At 53.1% G+C, this 8,682-nt stretch overlaps 3 pseudogenes; 2 read left to right on the forward strand and 1 right to left on the reverse strand.

Moving 5' to 3' along the window:
• Positions 1 to 1,750: 1,750 nt before the first annotated feature.
• Positions 1,751 to 2,582, reverse strand: LOC120849424 (annotated as a pseudogene).
• Positions 2,583 to 4,671: 2,089 nt separating this feature from the next.
• Positions 4,672 to 5,497, forward strand: LOC120849431 (annotated as a pseudogene).
• Positions 5,498 to 7,569: 2,072 nt separating this feature from the next.
• LOC115325734 lies at positions 7,570 to 8,395 on the forward strand (annotated as a pseudogene).
• The last annotated feature ends 287 nt before the right edge of the window (positions 8,396 to 8,682 follow it).

An 8,682-nucleotide genomic window follows, 5' to 3' on the forward strand; every position in this document is an offset into this window, starting at 1 on the left:
CTCTAGGATCCCAATATGCGGGGTGAAGGCACGAAATCAGCGGACCCCAAGTGATTTGCGTCCGTTGTCGCTCGCGCTCGCAGCGCCTCTCTCCCCGCTGCACAGGCTCATCGACACGCATGTGGCTCGACATTTTAGCACCGTCAAAAGTGCTCCTAACTGCAGACAAAGGCAGTGCTCTGGCAGAATGAACCAAGGACTTCTCTTATGCCTACAACTTCATCTAGTTAATAATGTATAGATAAACTAGACAACTCCGGCTGCCTGCAATGACAGCTTCAAGTCGACAGTGCTTGGTAAGTAAAGATATGATTAGGAGGGTCTCAAGTATTGCGCAGTATGGTGCATAGAAAACAGTATCAGTCCTGATTGTGGTTCCTCAATTGCTTTGCAGAGTGGCTTATCCGTCAGAATGAAGACTCTTAGATCAAATGGCAGTTGCATGAGCAGCTCACCAAACACATCTTCGTCCAGTTCTGTCCAGTCCTGCAAAAAGACCTGTAAAACCAAATAACCAACCATGAAAGTAACTGATTAAGGTAATAAGAACAATTATCATACCTTTGGATTTTCTGAGGGGCATATGTTTTTCTACAGAGCAGTTCTTAGGATGTCACTCATTGTTGCCGCATTTTCAATTTTTTGTTTGGAGGTGTCTGCGCTCTATACCTTCACCAGGAGCATTTTGTCATGGAAGAGAGAGAGCAAGGAACTGTTGCAGTATTTCTGTTTTCTGGTTCTTTCCACACTGCCAACTTTAGTAACATCAACTATGCTTGCCTATAGCTGGTTGACCATGATCTGTAAACTACTAGTCCATTACCAAAACAATTGTGAACTTTAGATATTGTTGCCTATCTTTTTCAGTCTGTTTCGGACCCAACATATTATGTTTCCTGGATTACTAAAACTTAAATTACCCATGATAACTAACTCTTGCATGGCATGGCGCATATGCAAACTGTTTGCTCTTGCCACTCGCCTTACATGGCCCTTTTTATAAGTCTCATGGGCTGCATTTCAAGGCTTAAATCTTTGGATTCAGATAGTCATGAGTTCAATGCTTAAGTTTGCTCACAGTGTTTTAAGAAACAAGGGCAGGTTACACTGAACACCACCTTCAAACAAATCATGGCCAATACACAATGGCAGACCAGCTTGGCACTGGATGGCATCCTGGGGCCAGCTTGGTAAAGGATAATCGCATACAACCAGTGTTCGGTAAAGTACACCGCAACAGGGTACACACTGAAACACATTTAGTGCGAACACGGCATTGGCGCGTTTCGCGTTTTGCCCAAACAGTGAATTGACTGTAGGAATGTTTAACCACCTAAGTTGGTAACCTCCAATGAGCCCCATTCACCACATAAGTAATTATGGTGGAAGAATTGTATTTGGGAAGGCAATACGAGAAAAACCAGTGATGGCTTGTTTGTGTTAACGGTGTCGATCGTGCAGTTTACATCTCCAAACTACTTGAAGTAAAAGAACAAAGTGATATTCATCAAGTCAAGTAATAAGTACACCGGTGCCAAGTATATATTGAAGTAAAGTAGCTTAAATACACTGTGCTTTGTGATATTTTGTGATACTTCTGTTAGCCTTTCTCAAACCATAGAATGCGAGACCCCGGAGTACTTAAGTGTTTATTTGAGGGTACAGCAACTATTTTCAGTAATTATATATACAGCTTTTAATTGTTTTTTTAGAGTAAGCAGTCAAAAAGTAACACTCAAGATTTCTCGGGTTATGCAATATCGAGTCTTACCACTGCACTAAGTCCAAGAAAATATGGCTGGTAATGTGTAGGATCAAGAAGCCCGTTGTTGCTGTCACAAACTACGTCCCGAGTTCCGGTCTGCAGGTTGTACATACACATTGCTGGCAGGAAAGTTGCCACAACATACTAAAGCAGAAACAATACCTCACCTGAGTCATTTCTTTCATTAATAATTAGAATTCCAAACCGGATTTTGGAATGATTACCCGAAATAAGGAGATAGTCATTAATACAATAGGTTGTTCCCTTAATTCCAGCCTTTGTGTAAAATATCTTATCTCTGGTTGGTTCCCTACTTGCAATGGCATCAGAAAGCAGGAAAGCTTCCTTTGGATGCTTGCAAGCCTCCTATTCTACAAGCTCAACATCTGGCACAAACAGACACCGAGAAGCCAAAAACGCTTGAAATAACTGATGCCTTTCGCTCAATGTTTCCGTCACATTTTTGTAATTCCTCATCGAGCGAGTACAGTTTTTGAAGTATTGGTGCTTGCTCTCAAATCTCAGAGTCCATTCATGGCACAAGGGCCCAAACTGTTGAATCAGATTACTATTATGCACCATATAGTGATGCTTGGGCCTCAGTTTGACCCCAGGGAAAAGAGCTTTTGCGGTTGTGAAGGTAGCTCTGAATTAGTACCTTTAGATACGCCAGCTGTGCAGGAGTTATTTTTGGAGCTATTAACAAGTCAACAACTTCCATCAACTCAAGAGTAAGCTGCCATACAGGGTCACTTGAGTCAATTACTTTGTCCCCAATATACAATGGTAGCAGCCTCAAAAATGTCAAGTTTTGCATGGCATGGCCTGCAAGCTTCTTACTCTTGCTGTTTACCTTGCATGGGTTGTTCCTCTGATCACGAGGATTCTACTTTAGACTCATTATCTTCGTATTCAAATAGTTGTACGAAAACCAGCCCTTGCTTACAAAGTACTTAACAAACAAGGACAGGTCATACTGGATCATGCCTTTAAAGATGTCATGGCCAAGACAAGGTGGCAGGCCGTCTTGGCAAACATAGAAATTGGCTAGCTTGTTGAATGGAGAATCACTCGCAACACCGATCATGTCGGAGCCTTCATCTTTGTGTCTGATGCAAGCATCATAGCTCTGTACAGTTCGTCTTCCACCTTTCAAAGTTGGATCTTCATGGAACTCTGTTCAAGTTGCAAGGCAAAATCTGCAAAAATATACAAATCTGCTGAAATTTTGAGTGAAGCCACCAACCGCATGATTCCCTAAATTATCACCTACAATGAAGCTCAGATGCACTCTGATTTTGAGTGAAGCCACCAACCGCATGATTCCCTAAATTATCACCTACAATGAAGCTCAGATGCACTCTGTAAAGCTCTTCATTCACCTCCAGCCTTGAATGCTCTAAATAACAAAGGTCATCAACAAGTGGTTCAACAACTTTCTTCAACCAATGTGCTTTTATATATTTTTGAGGCAAATCATTACCAGCTGCACACTTTCAGCATAAGCTCCGCAGTGTTGTGGCAAATTGCCAAGAGTGAAATACATGCCCACCAGCTTAAACTTCCCTTTCGCAGACCCCAGAGGGTTTGCCAATTCAAGTTTATCTTGATACAATATGACCTGTACAATGTCATCCGACATTAAAATTATTCACACTTTTAAAGTCTGTAAAAATTTGCCGTACTTGTTGATCTGCAAGGTTGCGGGGGAGCATTGGACATAAAAATGTCACCAACTCATGCACGGGCACAAAGTAGAAGACAAAAAAAGAGTTCTGCTTGTTGGTGCCCAAAATAATCTCAACTGGCTTGACAAACAGAAAGTGCTTCTTTAAGTACTGTGCCTTAGTTGTGAAGATCTTGGACTACCAGACAACACAGCCTTAAGCTCGTTGATTTGAAAATGGGAATGTACTGAACCTAGCATATCACTAGGAATAATTTTGGCTAGTTCTTCTTCAACATGCTTTTGCCTAAGCTGCTGAAGGTTGTTCACCTCATCCACAATACTGCACTGTATCTGCAGGAACATGAGGCTGTGCTTTGTGGAGGTCTCAAAGGGGTTTGAGGCGTCCGGATTGGAGGTCGACCGCGAAACCACCACCCCGCAGCGGATCAGAGTCACCGCTACGACGTGTTCGACTGCTGGCTGCACCCGCTAGCCGGGACTCACGAAGGGAGTACACGGACACACAGAATAGAGGGACACCCGGGGTTTATTTGTCCGGATAAATACAAAGATATAAAGACTAGTAACGGCAAGGGGGAGGGTGTCCTTACCTTGCCGCACTTTCCCGAGAGCCTGGACGGAAGTGGGGCAGCAGAGTGCGTGGCCGCACGTCCGAACAGTTTCAAGTCCAGCAGAACAGACCCTTCTCCGAGCGGCCAGAGGACACGCTCTCTCCCTCTTTCCCTCGCTGGCGGCTCCAGCCTCGTCCCCGGGAGGTGGGCGAGCCCGCCAGAGGGAAGTTCCCTACGTCCCCCCCCCAGCGGGAGGGACGCGTACGGAGGAGTGGCGAGAGTAGACAACCAAGATGGCTGCCTCTCCTTGCCACGATAAGGTACGCTCCGGTCGGAAACCAAGTGGTTTCCGACGTCGCGCTTGCGGCCAGAAGGCCGGATCAGGGAAAGGGAGCCAGAGGCTCCCACATTCCCCCCTCCTTAAAACTGTTGGCACCCCTTTAGGGAAAGAAAGGGTTGCCGGCTCTCATACCCCCAAAATGTACGAAACAAAAGCAAAAACACACAAAAAAAATACATTCAAAAAGATAAACAATCGCCAACCCCGCCGTCCCTCAGAGTTCTTGTACGCCGCCTCCCGCCTAAAACAACATCAGTTCGTCACCTGACGGGAGGTCGGCGTACTCACCGCCGTCGTCGCAGCCGAAGTCCTCCCCGGTCGGTGAATGAAACGGCGGCGCCTCACTCTGTGGTCCCATCGCACGACTAACCGCACGGCACCGCTCGACTGGGCGGTGCCACCAGTGGCGAGCCGGAAGGACGTGTTGCACTCTCTTAACCGCACAGAGTGCGTTTGCAAGTGTGCAAATACTTCCTCGCCGAATAACGATGCGCTGGCCCCGGAATCAAGGAGAGCCACAAACGTTCGACCAGCGATTGTGAGGGCCAAGAACGGATCAGGCGCGTCGGGTAAAAAATCGAGCCGATACGCGGACGGAACGAGGGCGATCATGGGTGCCCCCGCGTTCTTCCGAGCCGCCGGCCTCGTCAGCGGCGGCCTGCTTCGTTTCCCGAGGCGTTGGGAGGCGCTGTCCGCCGGTCAGTACATTCTCGGGCGAAATGGCCGAGATTACCGCAGCTGAAACACCGTGCGTCCGAACCGCGGGGTGGGTCCCGTCGCACGTTCCCCGACGGGGCGGGACGCTCACTGGGAGCATCTTGGTGCTCAACCTGCGCCCCCCCTGCGCTGCCTTGTATCCGACGGGCAGTCCCGATTGCGCTGGGTTGCATGCGCCTCTGTGAAGCCTCGTCGCAAGCCAAAGGTGTAGGGGTCCAGGGCACGATCGGAAATGTCTCTCGTGTCCCTTCCCCGCATGTCGGCATATGCCGCATACGCCTCAGGGCGGCGAGTCCGAGACCCGAAGTCTCTGTTCCACGCACAGCGCGGCTATAGGGACTCCGACGGGTGGGGCGGAGGCCTGTAGGCGCGCGAGGCGAGGATATCGCCCTGTAGGCGGCGAGCTTCAACGGCAAGATCGTCCAGGGAGCTGAACCGACTGCCGCGCAGATAGGCGGCGAACGTTGGATGCGCCTGCCTAATCGCTCGCTCGACTCGCTCCGAGTTCGGGGCCGCAGGGTCAGCTATCAGAAACAGCCCCTGCATGGCCCAGACATACTCGAGGAGCGATTCGTCCGGATGCTGAGTCCGTCGCTCCAACTCTCGTTGCATCCTCCGCTCATAGTCTGCGGGGAGGAATTCCTGTCGAAAAGACAGCCGGAACTCCTGGAGAGTGAGCGCGTGTTGCCCAACCAGGCGAAACCAGCGGGCTGCCTGGTCGGTCAGGGCAACGTGCAGAATGCGACCCAGTATCTCTTGATCGGACATCCCCATTGCCTGCTGATAGTGTAGCAGGTCCTCAAGGAAGTCCGTAGCGCTGATGGAGTCACCATACCCCTTATACTTGGGGACAGGGATCCGTACAGGCGATCGCATGCCTCTCGGGCCTGGCAAGATCGCCTGCATCGCTCCGGACAGGCTCTCAATGATTCGTGTCGCCTCCTGCAACAGCGCGTCATGAGAGCCCGCGAGATCATTGCCCGAGTGGGTCGCTGCGGACGCCCGCTGTGATGGGGAAAAGTCTGGTAAAGGTGAGACTCCCGAGAGGCCAATTGGCAAACTCTCACCTCCAAGTGGAGGGATGCTGTGCCTCGGCGGGTCTTGCGGGTCGTCGGCCGGCAACTCAATGAGGTCGCCGGCGGCGTTCGCTCCGATGGGAGCAGTGACGGGGTCGCGCGCGGATGCTCTCTCGCAAAGGGGAGACCCGCGTAGCGTCGCCATGCGAAACATCGGCCCGTTGGGACACCGAGTCGCGCGGATGAAGAGACGGAGCGCTATAACCACTGGGTGGTCCGCTCACGTCGCCAACGGCGTTCCCCTCCAGGGTGGAAGGAGCGCCGGGTGTTGGTCGCGCCTGGCCGGGGTTTCTAATAGGAGATTGGGTCAGGGGGTCCTCAGCCAAGGTGCGTACTTCACGGGAGAGCCCGCTGGCCAAGGGCGGCGCAAACCAGCGGCCGCCGACAGAGCCGGTGGCCGGGTAGTCGTCGGGTGGGAGTGGGGCGGCCAGGGGCTGCCCTCCCGTAGCCACGTCCGCCAACGTGATCAAAGCTCCGAAATCGGGCTGATCCGCGGACATGGCTCAAGAAATCCTAACAGCGGGGCAACCACAAAGTTTACGCTAAACCACGACAACGATAGGTGCTGTGGCCCCACGTTGGGCACCCGAATGTGGAGGTCTGAAAGGGATGCGAGGCGTCCGGATAGGAGGCCGACCGCGAAACCACCACCCCGCAGCGGATCATAGTCACCGCTACGACGGGTTCGACTGCTGGCTGCACCCGCTAGCCGGGACTCACGAAGGGAGTACGCGGACACACAGAATAGAGGGACACCCGGGGTTTATTTGTCCGGATAAATACAAAGATATAAAGACTAGTAACGGCAAGGGGGAGGGTGTCCTTACCTTGCCGCACTTTCCCGAGAGCCTGGACGGAGGTGGGGCAGCAGAGTGCGTGGCCGCACGTCCGAACAGTTTCAAGTCCAGCAGAACAGACCCTTCTCGGAATGGCCAGAGGACACGCTCTCTCCCTCTTTCCCTCGCTGGCGGCTCCAGCCTCGTCCTCGGGAGGTGGGCGAGCCCGCCAAAGGGAAGTTCCCTACGTCCCCCCAGCGGGAGGGACGCGGACAGAGGAGTGGCGAGAGTAGACAACCAAGATGGCTGCCTCTCCTTGCCACGATAAGGTACGCTCCGGTCGGAAACCAAGTGGTTTCCGACGTCGCGCTTGCGGCCAGAAGGCCGGATCGCTCCCACATTCCCCCCTCCTTAAAACTGTTGGCACCCTTTTAGGGAAAGAAAGGGTTGCCGGCTTATACCCCCAAAATGTATGAAACAAAAGCAAAAACACACAAAAAAAATACATTAAAAAAGATAAACAATCGCCAACCCCGCCGTCCCTCAGAGTTCCCGTACGCCGCCTCCCGCCTAAAACAACATCAGTTCGTCACCTGACGGGAGGTCGGCGTACTCACTGCCGTCGTCGCAGCCGAAGTCCTCCCCGGTCGGTGAATGAAACGGCGGCGCCTCACTCTGTGGTCCCATCGCACGACTAACCGCACGGCACCGCTCGACTGGGCGGTGCCACCAGTGGCCAGCCGGAAGGACGTGTTGCACTCTCTTAACCGCACAGAGTGCGTTTGCAAGTGTGCAAATACTTCCTCGCCGAATAACGATGCGCTGGCCCCGGAATCAAGGAGAGCCGCAAACGTTCGACCAGCGATTGTGAGGGCCAAGAACGGAGCAGGCGCGTCGGGTAAAAAATCGAGCCGATACGCGGACGGAACGAGGGCGATCATGGGTGCCCCCGCGTTCTTCCGAGCCGCCGGCCTCGTCAGCGGCGGCCTGTTTCGTTTCCCGAGGCGTTGGGAGGCGCTGTCCGCCGGTCAGTACATTCTCGGGCGAAATGGCCAAGATTACCGCAGCGGAAACACCGTGCGTCCGAACCGCGGGGTGGGTCCCGTCGCACGTTCCTCGACGGGGCGGGACGCTCACTGGGAGCATCTTGGTGCTCAACCTGCACCCCCCCTGCGCTGCCTTGTATCCGACGGGCGGTCCCGATTGCGCTGGGTTGCATGCGCCTCTGTGGAGCCTCGTCGCACGCCAAAGGTGTAGGGGCCCAGGCCACGATCGGAAATGTCTCTCGTGTCCCTTCCCCGCATGTCGGCATATGCCGCATACGCCTCAGGGCGGCGAGTTCGAGACCCGAAGTCTCTGTTCCACGCACAGCGCAGCTCTAGGGACTCCGACGGGTGGGGCGGAGGCCTGTAGGCGCGCGAGGCGAGGATATCGCCCTGTAGGCGGCGAGCTTCAACGGCAAGATCGTCCAGGGAGCTGAACCGACTGCCGCGCAGATAGGCGGCGAACGTTGGATGCGCCTGCCTAATCACTCGCTCGACTCGCTCCGAGTTCGGGGCCGCAGGGTCAGCTATCAGAAACAGCTCCTGCATGGCCCAGACGTACTTGAGGAGCGATTCGTCCGGATGCTGAGTCCGTCGCTCCAACTCTCGTCGCATCCTCCGCTCATAGTCTGCGGGGAGGAATTCCTGTCGAAAAGACAGCCGGAACTTTTGGAGAGTGAGCGCGTGTTGCCCAGCCAGGCGAAACCAGCGGGCTGCCTGGTCG

This window comes from Ixodes scapularis, unplaced genomic scaffold (genome assembly GCF_016920785.2).
Source record: "Ixodes scapularis isolate PalLabHiFi unplaced genomic scaffold, ASM1692078v2 PGA_scaffold7__128_contigs__length_106722199, whole genome shotgun sequence".
In the NCBI taxonomy this organism is placed as follows: Eukaryota; Metazoa; Arthropoda; class Arachnida; order Ixodida; family Ixodidae; genus Ixodes; species Ixodes scapularis.